At 45.3% G+C, this 17,132-nt stretch overlaps 1 long non-coding RNA gene and 1 other non-coding gene across 2 annotated transcripts; both read left to right on the top strand.

Annotated features, from left to right (window-relative positions):
* Nucleotides 1–270: 270 nt before the first annotated feature.
* Nucleotides 271–4,611, top strand: LOC122205920. The gene is made up of 3 exons (XR_006196299.1): nucleotides 271–989; nucleotides 2,320–2,488; nucleotides 2,921–4,611. It is a non-coding gene; the product is annotated as an uncharacterized LOC122205920 (long non-coding RNA).
* Nucleotides 4,612–16,669: 12,058 nt separating this feature from the next.
* LOC122207512 lies at nucleotides 16,670–16,852 on the top strand. The gene has a single exon (XR_006196918.1). It is a non-coding gene; the product is annotated as a U2 spliceosomal RNA (small nuclear RNA).
* Nucleotides 16,853–17,132: the final 280 nt, after the last annotated feature.

Here is a 17,132-nt window from a genome sequence, read left to right as displayed (position 1 = left end):
TTCAGAGTGTGTGCATGTGTGCATGTGTGTGTGTGTGTGTGTGTGTGTGTGTGTGTGCACACGCGCACGTCACTGGGTGGAAAGAAAGCTTTAACAGAGGATCTGAAGCCGGCTCTGTGCTCACAGCAGACAGCCTGCTGAAGGACTCAAATTCACAAACTGTGAGATCATGGTCTGAGCCGAAGTCGGACGATTCAACTACCCAGGCGCCCTGATTTTTACTTTTAAAGTTTTTTTTGTTTTGTTTTGTTTTTTTAAGAGAAAGAGAGAGCACAAGCAGGAGAGGGGCCGGGAGATCGGAACAGAGAGAATCGCAAGTAGGCTTCTCACCGTCAAGTGCCAGGAGCCCCGTGTGGGGCTCGAACTCATGAACCGTGAGATCACGACCTGAGCCGAAACCGAGAATCAGACGCTCAACCTGCTGAGGCACCCAGGCTTCCCAGAGGAGTTTGACTTTTTCAGATTCCACATAGAAGAGCGAGATCATGCAGTGGTTCTCTTTCTGTGTCTGGCTTACGTCACGCGGCATAACGTCCTCCAGCTTGAGCCATGCTGTTTTTGCTTTTCAGTCTTGTACCCGCCACCTTTCCTTCTCTCTGCCAGTTGGATATTTTCAGTGTGTCTGTGTTTGTGAGCATGCACAGGCACCTCTGTGGTTTGCCTTTGCCTCAGTTCTCTGACCTTTCGCAGGCACTCCTGTGGGGAGCATGCTTTGCTGAGTCTGCATGTTTACAGGCGGTCCTCAAACTGATCGCCAGAGGAAGCCAGGCTTCCTGGGGTCCTGAATCAGCAGAGCAGGAAGGAAATAAAAAGGCCACAGAACTGTCGAAGAGGAAGAAGACAACTTGAGGACAGAATCTGTACCTCTAGGGACAGGTCTGAGAAAAAGAAACCGTGTGATGCCTTGGAGTCCCATCATCCGCGAATAGAGGCAGAGGCTCCAGAGCAAGGCTCCAGCGATGCTGTTTCTTCCAATCAAACGACCTTGGGTAAGTCCTTGGCCTCTCTCCCTCCTGTGGTTTCCCCATCTGTAAAATGGGAACGATAAAATAGCCTTTCCCGTTGGTTGTCGCGAGGATCCTAGGCATCTGAAACCAGAGCTTGGTGAGAGTTAAGTGCTACCTCCTCCTACTTTCAAACGTTTCAGTTTCAAAGTCGAGAATTGGAAAAGACCCATTTATTTTCTTCCTGCCTTTCATCTCTTGTGTTCCAGTTAATAACGAACATCAAATGAGCAAACCAGTGAACAAACCAGAAACACCCTGCTAGCCTATTTTTGGCATTTGCCACGGAACCAAGATTTCTTCCACAGGCAAAGGGCACCCAAACAGGGTGAAGTCAGAGGAAACTGTCATCCTGGGTCCTATTGCCATTGGAACTGAGGGCCACAAGTCCAAATCCCATATTCTAGCAGTGGAAGGTTCAGAGTGGATACTTTCCTTCAACAAGCACAGCAAGAAATACACAATTCAGGGAGGAAGCCTTACATGGCAAACCTCATCTTTACAAGTATCAGGATTGGGTGCTTGGGTGGCTCAGTCAGTTAAGCGTCCGACTCTTGATATAGGCTCAGATAATGATCTCATGGTTCCTGAGATGGAGCCCCTCTTCAGGCTCTGCTCTGATAGGGCGGAGCCTGCTTGGGATTCTGTCTCTATCTCTCTCTCTTTCTGTCCTGCCCCAGCGCTCTCTCTCTCTTTCTCTCTCTCCTCTCAAAATAAATAAACTTTAGAAATGTTAGGATGTACCAGGAAAAGTGTTTAGGTCTTGAGGGGCCATGAGACCTGGGCCTTACTGCCCATCGGATTGGGGTTGTTGGAGGGGTGCCTGGCTGGCTCAGTCAGTGGAGCACGTGACTTGATCTCAGGGTAGTGAGTTCGAGCCCCACGTGTAGTGTGGAGTTTACTAAAAAGAAAAAAAAAAAATAGTCATGAGGGTTTTGGCTAAGAACCAGCTTGAGGGGGTGGGAGAACAGTGTTTTAATTACAAGTCAAACTTCACTTTCAGGGAAAAAACAACCCTTAGGCTTTTTCTGTTCTATTTAGCTTAATTTTAATCTTTCTCTCCAGCAGGTAACTCTTCGGTGGAAAGGGTCAAGGTTCCTCACAGTTTCTATCTACAGGCCAGTTATATACCAAAGACACCCCCCCTCCCAGAAGCTGATTTCCCATTTTTACATAAAGTCCTGCAAAGAAACTCTCCCTGTTCAAGTGCATTGAGTCAATTTCTTCTGCCATTTCTGATGCTACAGGGTTAATCCGGTATGAAGAGAGTGACAAAGTGCAGGGGTTTTTGTTTTGTTTTGTTTTGTTTTTTTAGATTCCACATTCATAACCAAGTACTTGGCAACCGGCCCTCTCATATGTTGCGAAACAAAAATGTGTTGCCTTCAGTGTGTTTTTAATAGGCCAAGCAGTTTATTTGATCACAGTGCTTGGGTCTAGACTCAGAGACACCAGAACTTTCCCACTGTGTTGTCACTGCTTTGGTTAGTATCTTGGTTTCCCTTTGTCTTTCTAAAGAACCATTTGGGGACTGGGAGAGTGATTTCCTGGGAGTAGCTACAGGCCCTTGACCACGACCTAAACTCTTCAAAGGAATTCACATCCAGGCTTGCAAAATATTTTGCAAAACTTGCAAAAATTCACCAGTTCTAGATTTTGAAATTACTGGCACAGGCAAGCGTCTACAATCGTGAAATTCTCATGAGTGGGGTAGAGCAAATTTCTATAAACAAAGTAAACTCCAATCTCTGCAGCCCTTTGTGGAAATATTTATGCCCCGCGAAAAGGGTCCCTTTCAGCTCTAGGATGCTATAATATAAACATTTACTGTAAATGAAGTGCTTTGTGAAAACACCCATTCCCTCGGAAAGCTTCTAGTACCTAATTTTACCTAAACACCTCCTTTTGCTCCATAGGTTTGGCAGAAAGGTAAATATCCCTTGTGATTCTCCGGACAAGAAAGGAGCCAAATGTATAGTGGATGTAAGTCCGTTTTATTAAGGGGCCTGAAAGTATAAACAACAACCAAAAAAACCTTGCAGACCCACGAGCCTTGTGACCAGCTTTCATGGAACTCAGCGGTCCTCCTCAGAGCCACAACCAGAGGCCCTCCCATAACAGTGAACCCCGGTGTCCCAGAAGACAGCAGCAGGGCCAAGGGTTGATTTATCAGCCGTTATTCAAATCCCCACTTGTAGACAGCTGGATTTCTTTTCAGCGCAGCCTAATTATTTTTTGCTGGCCCTTGTATTCACGTCCGCTCGCCTGATTTACTTGAATAAAGGCTTGTGTGAAGTGAAGAGTCTCCAACCAAATGACCATTGGAAGTAGATAGTGGTTCAGTGCACCGGACAAAGCGGTGCTTCCTGGAACTCTCCTTCCAGACGGGTCAAAAGCCATAGCCCCGGAGACCAAGGAGCCAGCCTCAGGCCGACGGGAACAGCTGAACTTTCTCCCCTGCTATTCCCGACCTCTCTCCCTTGCTTGGCGCATCTCGTGCTTTCTTGCCTGCCTCTTTCCTTTTCCTGTTTTCCTTCTCTCCCCTTCCTCCCTTAGCAGCCGCAGTCTTACTCATACCACACCTCTTAACCAGACGTCTTACTGTCCTTCATCCTACTTTCCGGGGCACCTTTGGACTTGTTCCTGTTTTCTTCTCCTCTTTCCAAACATCTCCTGTCTCCACGTACGGGGCCCAGGCCACCCCCACCCAAATCTAGTGTCTTGTACGCCACCAGTCCCGATACTGTCCCCGGAGTCAGAGTTGTTAAATTGTCCTTGGTGATTACTTCCTTCTGGCTTTGGAATGCAGGCTTGTCACACACCCCAATAGCCATTTTTCTTCTCCTCCACTTTTGGACGGAACATGGCTGCCCAGACTGCAATTCACAGCCTCTTTTGCAGCCAGAAGTTGCCCTGAACAAAGAGGTGACCCCAGAACTGCCATGTGGAGTGCCTAGCAAACGTCCTTAAAGGGTAGCGTGAAGCACCCTTCTTTGCTCCTTCCTAGTTCCTACCGACTAGAATATGAGTGTTGTCTGGAGGTTCAGTAGCCAGCTTAGATCATGAGGCTGCTCTCCGAGCCACAGAGCAGTAAGACCGGGGCGGGGTCTCTGGTCTCTTGATTAGAGGGCCTCCGTACCAGCCCTGGACTGACTGCCAAGTTCTGTTACTGGAGGAAGAAGCTAACCTTCCATCACATTTAAGGCACAATTGTCTTTGAAAGATAGATGTAGCCAAATGTACATTCTAACATGGAATGTATAAAATCATATGGCACATAAATCAAATTTGCTGAGACCCATGCCCAAGGTTGGGCCTTGCAAAGAGAACAGACATAAAGGAAAGAAATTCTAATTACTCAAAACCCTGGTGACCATCTTTTCATAGGTTTACCAGATTCCCTCAGTGCCACAAATGATGAGCAATAATATAGCCTTTCGGTCCAGAGGCAGAAGATATTTTAATGTTCTGGAGCTTTGGGGGGATGGAGAGGCGACTGCAGTCTTAGCCACAAATTGCAAGAAGACCACAAGGAAGGGGGCTGCCTGGGTAGCTCAGCCCGTTGGGCATCCGACTTCGGCTCAGGTCATGATCTCGCGGTTCATGAGTTCGAGCCCCGCGTCGGACTCTGTGCTAACAGCTCTGTTTAGCCTGTTTCGGATTCTGCCTCTCCCTCTCTCTCTGTCCCTTCCCCGCTCATGCTCTGTCTCTCTCTTCCTCAAAAAATAAATAAACATTTAAAAATTAAAAAAAAAAAAAAGAATACTCTAAGGAGGGGCTTAGTCAGCAGAGCCTGTGACTCTTGAACTCAGGGTCTTGAGTTTAAGCTCCGCGTTGGGTGTGCAGTCTACTTGATAAATAAATAAATTAATTAATTAATTAATTAATTAATAAATATTAAAATAAAAAAAGAATAGTACAAGCAGTTCCCATACAATCTTTACCCACATTCCTCAAATACTAACATTAAAAAAAAAGTTACCCTTTTACTTCATTCACTTTATCACTCTCTGTTACACAATTTTTTTTTTCCTGAAACATTTGAGAGTAAGTTACGGACACACTGGCCCTTCACCAAGAAATACCTTAAGCATGTTTCCTAAAAATAAGGGCTTATGTGACACCATAACCACAGTAACATTATCCAAATCAGAAAATCAGCCCTCATGTAATGCTATTACCTAACCAATAGACTTCTCTTAGTTTTTACCGGTTGCCCAGATCGAGTCTTTTTCTACAAAAGATAATCCCAAATCACATGTTGCAGTCTCTCGTGTGTCTCTCTATCCCTCTTCAATCTGGAAAAATGTGTCTTACCCCGTCTTTCATAGTCTTGACATTTTTTGGAGAGTTGATTATTATGTAAAATGTCCCTCAGTTTGGGTACATCCAATGCTTTTCTTATGATTAGATTCAGTTTGTGAATTGGGGGCCAGAATACTCCAGAACTAATGCTCTGTTGATTCTCAGTGCATCCACCCTATCAGGAGGCATATGGCACCGATTTCTTCTGTTACTGGTGATGTTAACCTTGACCATTGGTTAGCTTTGTGTCTGCCAGGTTTGGCCACTGCAAGGTTATTGTTTTCTCTTTGAAAAATTAATAGGTATCTTGTGGAGAGATACTCGGAGACTGTGGAAATATCCTGCTAATCCTCTAGCTTTTACCCACTAATTTTAGCATCCATTGATGATTCTTGTGTGAATCAATTATTACTCTACTGGTTACCCAATAATGATTTTACTTACTATCATTATTATTTTTTAATGCTGATTTATTTTTGAGAGAGGGAGCGGGGTAGGGACAGAGAGAAAAGGAGACACAGAATCTGAAGCAGGCTTCAGGCTCTGAGCTGTCAGCCCAGAGCCCAACACGGGGCTCAGACTCGTTAACCGTGAAATCATGACCTAAGCTGAAGTCAGACGCTTAACCGACTGAGCCACCCAGGCATGCTCCCCACCCCCAAATGATTTTATAACAGTTTTTCATTTCTAAGGAGGATCAAAATTCTTCATTTTTTAAATTTTTATTTATTTGCTTCTGAACCCACTTGATTGACATATGATTGAAATTTAGAACATGAAAGCAAAAACCCAGGCAGGTGGTGATTCTCTCCATGAACACTATAAATAAAAATGATTTACCCGAGGGCACCTGGCTGGCTCAGTAGGCAGAGCATGCAACTCTTGATCATGAGGTTGTAAATCTGAGTCTCACGTTGGGTGTAAGCATTACTTAGAAGTATTTTTAAGGTCGCCTGGGTGGTTCAGTCAGTTAAGCATCCCGCTCTCGATTTTGGCTCAGGTCATGGCCTGACGTTCACGAGTTCGAGCCCCGCATCGGGCTCTGTGCTGACAGTATGGAGCCTGCTTGAAATTCTCTCTCTCTTTCCCTGTCTCTCTGTTCCTCCCTGCATCTCTCTCTCTGTCTCTCTCTCAAAATAAATAAATAAACTAAACAAAAAAAATTTTTTTAATTTAAAAAAAATAAATAAATAATGTACCCATTAAGAAATCTCTTTATGAGGGGCGCCTGAGTGACTCAGTCAGTTGAGCATCCGACTTTGGCTCAGGTCGTGATTTCACAATTCATGGGTTCGAGCCCCACATCGGGCTCTGTGCTGACAGTTCAGAGCCTGGAGCCTGCTTCTGATTCTGTGTCTCCCTCTCTCTCTGCCCCTCCCCCACTTGCTCTCTCTCTCTCTCTCTCTCTCTCTTAAAAACAAATAAATAAATAAAATTTTTTAAAAATTTAATTAAAAGAAAGAAAGAATTGGCTAGGTGTCAGCCTTCCCATCCCAGTATCTTCATGGTCCTAGCACCTACCTGGGGAGATCTCACCCGGCATTGTACCAAACATGAAATACACCCACATCCTGTAATCACATCAATTAATAGGTATCTGTGTTACATTATATGTGTCGGTTTTCACTGGTTAGTTGGCCTATTTTGTCAGCATTTGATTAGTTGTAGTAAGTTTTGAGTGTAAAGGCAATGCGTTTTCTTGAGGTCTCAAATCTTTTTGTAGGCTTCTGCACAGCTCATAGGACTAAGGGACCGCATCTGCAGTACCTAATGAATTTTAAGTTGCAAGAAGTTTTATTTAGTTTATCTTAGAGACAAATGTCCCTGAATTAATCAAACTTACTTCTTTTTTTTTTTTTTTTTTTTTAGTGTTTATTTATTTTTGAGACAGAGAGAGACAGAGCACGAATGGGGGAGGGGCAGAGAGAGAGGGAGACACAGAATTGGAAGCAGGCTCCAGGCTCTGAGCCATCAGCCCAGAGCCCGACGCGGGGGTCGAACTCACGAACCGCGAGATCGTGACCTGAGCTGAAGTCGGACGCCCAACCGACTGAGCCACCCAGGCGCCCCTCAAACTTACCTCTTAAAAAAACAGACAACAACAACAACAACAAAAAAACGGCTTTATTGAGATTTAATTTCCATACCATTAAAGTGTACAATTCAGGGCATCTGGGTGGCTCAGCCATTTAAACATCGGACTCTTGGTTTTGACTCAGGGCGTGATCTCACGGTTTGTGACTTCCAGCCCCGAATCGGGCTCTGTGCTGACAGCAAGGAGCCTGCTTGGGATTCTCTCTCTCTCTCTCTCTCTCTCTCTCTCTCTCTCTCTCTCTCTCCCCACCCTTTCTCTCTGCCCCTCCCCTGCTCACACACACACACACACACACACACACACACACACTCTCTCTCTCTCTCTCTCAAAATAAATTAGCTTAAAAAAATAAAAATAAAGTGTACAATTCAATGGTCTTTAGTGCATTTACAGACTTATGCAATCATCAGCACCATCTAATTTTAGAACATTTCATCACTCCAGATAGAAACCTTGTGCCCACTTAACGTCACTCCCCCATCCTTCCCCTAATCCCTGGCCACCACACAACTACTTTCTTGTCTCTATAGATTTGTCTTTTCTAGACTTTTCGTATAAATGGAATCGTATAATATGTGGTCTCTGTGATTGACTTCTTTCAACGTAGTCTAATGTTTTTGAGGTTTATCCATGCAGTAGCATGTATGTATCAGTATTTCATTCATTTTTATTACTGATTAAGTACTACTTAGTATGGATGGAACACATTTCATTATCCATTCACCAGCGGCTGAGCACTTGGGTTGTTTACACTTTGGGGCTATTGTAAGCCATGCAGCTGTGAACATTTTGTGCAAGTCTTTGTGTGGATATATATTTTTGTTTACCCAGGAATGGAACTGCTGGGTCATGTGAGAACATTTAGGGAAATTGCCAAACCGTTTTCCACAGTGATTGCACCATTTTACGTTCCTGCCAGCAGTGAATGAGGGTTCCACTTTCTCTACGTTCTCACCAACACTTGTGGTTCTCTTTTTTTATTCCAGCCATTCTAGTGGGTATAGAGTAGTAGATCATTTTGGGTGGTTCTTTTTTTTTTTTTTTTAAGTTTATTTATTTTGAGAGAGAGAGAGAGAGATTGTGCACACGTGCAGACTCTCACACGGGGAAGGAGGGAGGGGGAGGGGGAAGGGCGCAGAGAATCCAAAGAAAGCTCTGTACTCCTGGGGCTCAAGCTCAGGAACCCTGAGATCCAGACCTGAGCTGAAACCAAGAGTCAGATGCTTACCCGACTGACTGAACCGCCCTGGTGTCCATCATTTTGGTTTTGCTCTGCATTTCCCTAATGATTAGTGATGTCAAACATCTTTTCATGTGTTTATTGGCCATTCGTGTATCTTCTTTGAGAAATATTTATTCAAATCCTTTGCCCATTTATTGTATTTCATTTCATTTCATTTCATTTTTTTTTTTTATTAAATTTTTTTTTTAACGTCTATTTATTTTTGAGACAGAGAGAGACAGAGCATGAACGGGGGAGGGTCAGAGAGAGGGAGACACAGAATCTGAAACAGGCTCCAGGCTCTGAGCTGTCAGCACAGAGCCCAACGCGGGGCTCGAACTCACGGACCGTGAGATCATGACCTGAGCCGAAGTCAGCCGCTTAACCGACTGAGCCACCCAGGCGCCCCATTTCATTTCATTTTTAATTTGAGAGAGAGTGTGAGCAGGGGAGAGGGGCAGAGAGAAAGGGAGAGAATCTTAAGCAGGCTCCACACTCAGCATGGAGCCCAATTCGGGGTTCAATCCTACAACCCTGGGATCATGGCTTGAGCCAAAATCAAGAGTTGGACACTCAACCGATTGAGCCACCCAGGTTCCCCTGCCCATTTTTATTTTTTAAGATTTTAGTTTTAAGTAATTTCTACACCCAACATGGGGCTCGAGCCCACCACCCCAAGATCAAGAGTCCCATGCTCCACCAACTGAGCCAGCCATGTGCCCCCGAATTCTTCCTTTTATTGTTTGTGCTTTTGGTGTCGTATCTAAGAAATCATTCCCCAAGCCAGGATCATGAAGATTTATTCCTATGTTTTATTCTAAGAGTATTATAATTTGGGGGTTGCCTGGCTGCCTCAGTCAGTGGAACAGTCAACACCTGATCTCGGGCTTGTGAGCTTAAGCCCTGCGTTGGGTGTAGAGATTACTTGAAAATACGATCTTTAAAAAAGAGAGAAAGAATTTTAGCATTTTACCCTTCTATGATCCAGTGTGAGTGAGTGTTTGTGCATGGTGCCAGATAGGAGTTCAATTTAATTCTTTTACAGGTAGGTATTGAGTTGTTGGAGCAGCATTTGTTGAAAAGACTACCCTTCCTGGGGCGCCTGGGTGGCTCAGTCAGTTAAGCATCTGACTTCGGCTCAGGTCATGACCTCGCCATCCGTGAGTTCGAGCCCCGTGTCGGGCTGTGCTGATGGTTCAGTGCCTGGAGCCTGTTTCGGATTCTGTGTCTCCCTCTCTCTCTGACCCTCCCCCATTTATGCTCTGTCTCTCTCTCTCTCAAAAATAAATAAATGTTGGGCGCCTGGGTGGCTCAGTCAGTTAAGCGGCTGACTTCAGCTCAGGTCATGATCTCACAGCTCAAAGGCTCGTGAGTTCGAGCCCCGCGTCGGGCTCTGTGCTGACAGCTCAGAGCCTGGAGCTTGTTTCAGATTCTGTGTCTCCCTCTCTCTGACCCTCCCTCGTTCATGCTCTGTCTCTCTCTGTCTCAAAAATAGACGTTAACAAAAAATTTTTTAAAAAAATAAAATAAATAAATAAATAAATAAATGTTAAAAAAAATTAAAAAAAAAAAAAAGAAAAGAAAAGACTATCCTTCCCCCACATTGGCTTATCTTGTCCTCTGAATTTTACAACGCTCCTAAAAGTCTTAAATCTAGTGGCAGGATCTGAAAATTAGGGAAAAGTGGTTATTTCCAGGTCTGATGTGACTGCTGGTACTTGAACCTGTCCTGCAGACCTCTCAGATGGTAAGCTTGTTCTTGCAAGAAAAGTAATGGCCTTCTGCTTCCCAAGGTGCCAACAGAGATTTCTGGTTATTTATTTATTAAAGTTTATGTATTTATTTATATATTTATTTTGGTATTTTTTTATTTTTTATTTTTTTAAATTACATCCAAGTTAGTTAGCATATAGTGCGACAGTATCAGTAGATCCCTTAATGCAGCGGACCCATTTAGCCCATCGCCCCTCCCACCACCCCTCCAAAGTTTATTTATTTGTTGAGAGGGAGAGAGACACAGACAGAGAGAACAAGTGGGGGAGGGGCAGAGAGAGAGGGAGACAGAGGATCTGAAGCAGGCTTTGTGCTGACAGCAGACAGCCTGATGCGGGGCTCAGCCTCAGGAGCCGTGAGACCATGACCTGAGCCAAAATCAGACACTTAACCGACTGAGCCACCCAGTCGCCCCAGATTGCTGGTTTTTTAGAGCACCGGTGGTGTTCCAGTTTTACTGGCTTTGTGCATGGGGGTTTCCCGTCCCGTCAGCACCTAGGTGGTGATCATAGCAATGGAAGCTAAGTATTACCCACAGAGCAGCGCCGTGTATAACTGTCAGGACCTGGCTCCATTAGGTCCAAACTCGGGTAGCCAACGTGGCCACCGTGACTGCTGGTGACTATGCCTAAGGACCCTGGTATTTCCGGAAGTGATTTTGCAAACGTAGGCGAGGCTACTATAAAGGATTGAAAAAGTGAGAGCTCATGGGAACTGAGATTTGGACATTTATTTAAATGGGGTCCTACGTATAGTCACAGGCCCTGCCTGTGCACTGTGTGTGTGTGTGTAACAGTGTGCAGTGGGGGCCCAATGCATTCTTCCCGGTGACGAAACTTGTCCAGACCTAGGATCGGAACAGAGCAAGAAACCAGCCCGGCACACCGAGATCAAGAATTTGGAGCTGGAATCCGAGGCCAAAGAGCATAGATGGGCCAAAGCTAAAACCAGGAGTGAAACAAAGATCTTTATCAGGAGCCAGACGTCAGGATCCAGGAAGGCAGGATACAACAGAGACATTGAGTGTGGACAAGAGTGTGGTAAGAATGAGACACTCGAGACAGAAACCAAGGATCACGTTGTGCCTGGGAGTCTAGGTAATCTTGTAGTTGGATTTAGAGGAAAACTGGGTGATTTTCCCACTGACCAGCCTTTTAGGAACTGCAGAGATGTTCATTTCTACATTCCAGACAGGTGGGTTCCTGGCACGGCTGGTCTCACTGTAGGTGCTTGTGACAGCTCCTGACACAAGACACGTGCATGGCAAGTGCCTAGGATGTGTCTCATGTGGCAGCAGGTACATTTGGAGGTAGAAGCTACTGTCAGAGTATAAGACAAATCCTGCCCTCAGGAAGCTGAGAAGTCGGCTGGCTTAGACTACTTCCAGGGTGGGGGTGCCTGGCTAGCTCAGCCGCTAGACCATGCAACTCTTGATCTCAGGGTTGTGAGTTCAAGCCCCACAATGGGTAGAGAGTTTACTTTAAAAAAAAATTGAGGGGGGGGGGTGCGCCTGGGTGGCTCACTTGGTTAAGCAGCTGAGTCTTGATTTCAGCTCAGATCATGATCTCATGGTTCATGAGTTCGAGCCCCACACTGGGCTCTGTGCTGACAGTGTGGAGTCTGCTTAGGATTCTCTCTCTCTCTCTCTCTCTCTCTGTTCCTCCCCCACTTGTGCTCTCTCTTTCTCTCTCAAAATAAATACACTTAAAAGAAATTTTTTTAGGGGTGCCCGGGTGGCTCAGTCAGTTAAGTGTCCAACTCTGGGTTTCGGCTCAGGTCACGATCTAGAGTTCAAGTCCTGCATCACACTGTCTCTGTCTCTCTCAAAATAAATAAATAAACTTTAAAACAAAAAAATATTTTAATAAAATAAAGAATATTTCTGGACTGGACACAGGTCCTGGGACTGTGAAGTCTCCATTCAGCTTAACCATCATGGCAAACAATGATCAGCCCTAATTCATGTCCAGGTCAGCACAGCTAATAAACGGAAGAGCCAAGATTAAAATTTAACTTTCTTTATTCTCCATTGGGGCTCTTTCCTTCTTCTGCACCAAGACTCAGAGGCACAGTAGAAGGAGAGAATGAAAAGGGCTGAGATTTGATTATTTCCGGAGGGAAGAATGATAAGAGAAGAAAGTTAAGAAGGAAGAGACAGTGTAGGGGAGAGGGTTAACAGGAGGGCAAGCAGTGAAAGAGAAGGGGAAATGTTAGGGAACTTATTAGTTACGGTTCTGCAGAGAGATGGAACCAGATTATATAATGTATGTAACGTACTTAGTACACACACACACACATACACACACACACACACATATATACGTGTTCATAAAGAGATTGATTATAAGAAATTGACTCACAGAATTACAGAAGTTAAGGGGCGCCTGGGTGGCTCAGTCAGTTGGGCGTCCGACTTTGGCTCAGGTCATGATCTCGCGGTCCGTGAGTTCGAGCCCCGCATCGGGCTCTGGGCTGACAGCTCGGAGCCTGGAGCCTGTTTCGGATTCTGTGTCTCCCTCTCTCTCTGACCCTCCCCTGCTCATGCTCTGTCTCTCTCTGTCTCAAAAATAAATAAATGTTAAAAAAACTTTTTTAAAGAATTACAGAAGTTAAGAAATCTCAAGATCTGGGGCACCTGGGTGGCTCAGTCACTTGAGTATCCAACTTTTGATTTTGGCTCAGGTCATGCTCTCGTGGTTCCTGGGATGGGGCTGCATGCTGACAGCACACTGTGCTTGGGATTCTCTCTCCTTCTCTGTCTGCCCCTCCCCTACTCTCCCTCTCTTTCCCTCTCCCTTTTTTAAGTTAAATAAACTTAAAAAAAAAAAAAGAACACCTCAAGATCTGCAATCAGCAAGCTGGAGACCCCAGTCCAATGCCGTAGTGCCATCCAAGTTGGAAGGCCTGAGAACCAGGAGAGCCAATGGTGCAAGTTTTAGTCTGCGAGCAGGAAAAGGCAGATGTTCCAGCTCAAGCAGGCAGGCAGTTCTCTCTTCCTCAGCCTTTTTGTTCTATTCAGGTCTTCAACAGATGGGGTGAGGCCCACCCACATTAGGGAGGGCAATCTGCTTTACTCAGTCTACCAATTAAATTGGTAACCTCATCCAGAAACATTCTCACAGATATACCCAGAGAAATGTTTGACCAAATGTCTAGGTACCCCGTGACCCAGTCCAGCTGACACATAAAATCAACCATCACAGGGAACAAGGAAGTACCAATGCATCGATTTCCAATGGATCCCCAAGACCCAAGCTACTGGCTTCATCCCGTGGTGGGGAACTTTGTAGGTAGAGAAGAGATTCTCTGAGAGGCTGGTACTGCTCCCTATGAGACTTTTGAAATCTGTACGGACAGTTTTTCTTTTCAAAATCAATGGGGAATTTGCAAAATCAAGTTGGAAACCAGGCGTGCCAGACATCCTGCAATACACATGGTAGGCAGCACAGGACTTTCAAACATCCCACTGGATGTTCAGAGGCAAAAATTATCATTTAGGTGTGAATTATCATATAGGTTTTATCTCAGCCTAGAAGCTGTTTTACATTATAATCTTAGAGTCTTACCATATTTTCATTAAACATAAAAATTTGGGGGATCCAGCTATCATATAAATTCAGGGACAATTGTGCTTGGTCTTGTACACGTGTGTCTTAGTCCATTTGGGCTGCTCTTACAAAATACCCTAAGGGCACCTGGCAAGCTCAGATCTCAGGGTCGTGTGTTTGAGCCCCACACTGGGTGCAGAGTTTACTTAAGAAACAAACCAACCGTAAACTGTGTGGTTTATAAACAACAGAAATTTATTTCTCACGGTTCCGCAGGCTGGAAGTCCAAGATCAAGATGGCTGCTTAGTTGGGTTCTGGTGAAGGTGGTCTTTCAGGTTGGGGACTGCCAGATTCTCCTTGCATCTTCACACATCCTCCTTGCAGAAGGGGCAAGCTAGCTCTGGGGGGTCTCTTATTTAAAAAATAAGCACCAATTCCATTCCTGAAGGCTCCACCCTAATGACCTCATTACTTCTCAAAGGCCCCACCTCCTAATACCATCACCTTGGGCATTAGGTCTTCAACATATGAATGGGGGGGTAGGACACAAACATTCAGCCCAAGCAATAGGCCACTCCCAAAGGTTTACTTTTTTGGAAAGGATGTCTTTAATGGCCACATTCCTCGTGATATTTAAGTCCATAACCATCCACCTATACCAATCTGCCTTCATAGTGTCTCCCTCAAGGGGATTCTATACAGAGGTACAAACATCTGCTTAGTTCCTTATGTCTTCTAGTGTAGTCGAGCCCAAGCACTTACATATGAAAATATTTTATTTATAAAATTTATTTACTTTTTTATTTATTTTTAAGTAGGCACTCCACACCCAACACGGAGCTTGAACTCAAGACCTTGAGATCAAGAGACACATCCTCTACCAACGGAGCCAGGCAGGCACCCCTATTTATATTATTTTATTATAAATTACTTTCCATTTATTTCTCCTTTATATTGAGGCTTCATATGTGGGGTTTTGTTTTGGGAATGATGTATGTAGGTTTGTTATTTTATGTATGAATTTCGTTTCAGAACTGAGAGGGTATTGGGGTGCCTGGGTGGCTCAGTCAGTTGAGCGTCCAACTTCAGCTCAGGTCATGATCTCACAGCTTATGAGTTCAAGCCTCACGTCAGGCTCTGTGCTGACAGCTCGGAGCCTGGAGCCTGCTTCAGATTCTGTGCCTCCCTCTCTCTCTGCCCCAACCCACTTGCATTCTGTCTCTCTCTCTCAAAAATAAATAAACATTAAAAAGAATTTTTTTTTTAAGAACTGAGAGGGTATTACAAAAATTTGGTTAGAAAGAAGGCACTGGTTCTCATCCTGGCAGACAAGGATATGGCTCCCAACTACCCTCCCTTTCCCACTGTGACTTTGGGTATGTTCTTTTTTTTAATGTTTGTTGTTGAAAGAGAGAGAGAGAGAGAGAGAGAGAGAGAGTTTGAGCGGGGGAGGGGCAGAGAAAGAGGGAGACAGAATCTGAAGCAGGCTCCAGGCTCCCAGCTCCCAGCTGTCAGCACAGAGCCCGAGCTGGGGCTCGAACTCACAAACTGTGAGATCATGACCTGAGCCGTTGTCGGATGCTTAACCAACTGAGCCACTCAGGCGCCCCAACTTTGGGTATGTTCTTAAACCCTTCACAGAAGAGGTGCTTATACAGTAATTAGCGTTGAGTATGTAATTGGCTTAGAGAAAGACGGGCAAAGACTTACCCAGAGCAAGCAAAGGGTATCTCCTTTGTCCAAGATCTCCTCCAGACATCAGCAACCCCCTCTTCAGGGATCATTAACAGCAAAGAGCACCCCCCAACGGTGAGCACACGGCCCAGGAGAGGACTGCCCAATTACCTGTTCCACAAAGAACAGCTAGAAACACCATTTTGGAATGGAAGAGGACAAAGCATGGTTGGGGAGGGGGGTGCTGCTCCATGACTGCAAACAGACTTTGCCCTCCCCCTTCTCCCTGGGAAGTACTACAGAAGATTCCTTCATTCTCTTTTGGAGCCATTGTGGTTTTCCAAGGGCCACAGAAGGTCTTAGTGTCCACAGTGCTCATGCCGATTCTTACACTTCTGTCCATTCCTCTCCATAAAAGTTCTTGCCTATATAGATTTTCCTCTGACATCTTCCTAAACTCATTCTCCCACCCCTTCACATCCTGGTTTTGGGGGTGATGTTTTAAGTCCAAACTTGCTTCCTACTTTGCCCTTTCCCAAGACCCAACACCAGTTCCCCTTTTGCATCATGACCCAGCACATGGACCTAACCCGCCCCTGCCCAGGACCCAATTTCACTCTGGTTCCATCGCCTTCTAACTGCTGACCAACCACACCCTCCCCCAAGCGCAGCCCCGACTCCCGAGCTCCTGGCTGGTACTAGAAACGAAGGCCCGATTTGTCAGGGAGAGAAAGATGGCCGCTATCCTGGCCTCTGCCTTTGCAGAAACCAGAGCCCCCCTCCCCATCATCTGCCTCACGGTTGCTATAGGGGCTCTCCCAACACCAACGTCTTTATTTCATTTTTGCAAAAGAAATTCAGAGCAACCAGTGTCTAGTGTCTAGACTCATGAGCAGCCCTGACTGGAAAAGCCTAAATCAGCTACTACTCGTCCTGCAAAGTTCTTCTCACCGTTTCTTTGAGAGGATTTCTGGGCTTTATACTGAACCTAGTATTTCTGAAGGTTGCTAGACAACCCCAGATATATTCAGATTATCACTCCTTCCTATGCCTTCTCGGCCTTTTGGCTAAGATCAAGTGTAGTGCAGATTATCACTCCTTCCTCACGCCTCCAACCCCTGATCATGAACATCTAGCCTTTTGCCATATGTAAAATTCACGAAATCTGTTCGAATCCTGAATGTAATTGTCTTTTTTTTTTTTCCTTTTGATAAATTAGAAACAGCATCTAGAGTATTCGGAGATGCCGTAGAGAATTCTTTTCTTGCGATTCTTTGCCTTCTCTCAGGCAGCCCTTGCCCTCAAACCCCCTCCCATTCCAACACCCTGCCCCCACTCTCCTCCCCCATCCATCACCCTTCCTTTCAAAAATGGTCAAGCCTCAACTCTGCGGTTCCTTCTCTCAGTGTCTTGCAAATTTCACAGGCCTCTGATGTCATAAGATATTGACGGCCCTTCTCCTCCACCTAGTAACTGCTGCTTCTGCAGAGCTGCGGGGTGGGGAGGAGGG

Source organism: Panthera leo, chromosome E1 (genome assembly GCF_018350215.1).
Source record: "Panthera leo isolate Ple1 chromosome E1, P.leo_Ple1_pat1.1, whole genome shotgun sequence".
In the NCBI taxonomy this organism is placed as follows: Eukaryota; Metazoa; Chordata; class Mammalia; order Carnivora; family Felidae; genus Panthera; species Panthera leo.
Note: the sequence above shows the minus strand (reverse complement) of the source record. Positions and strands in the feature narration are given on the sequence as shown.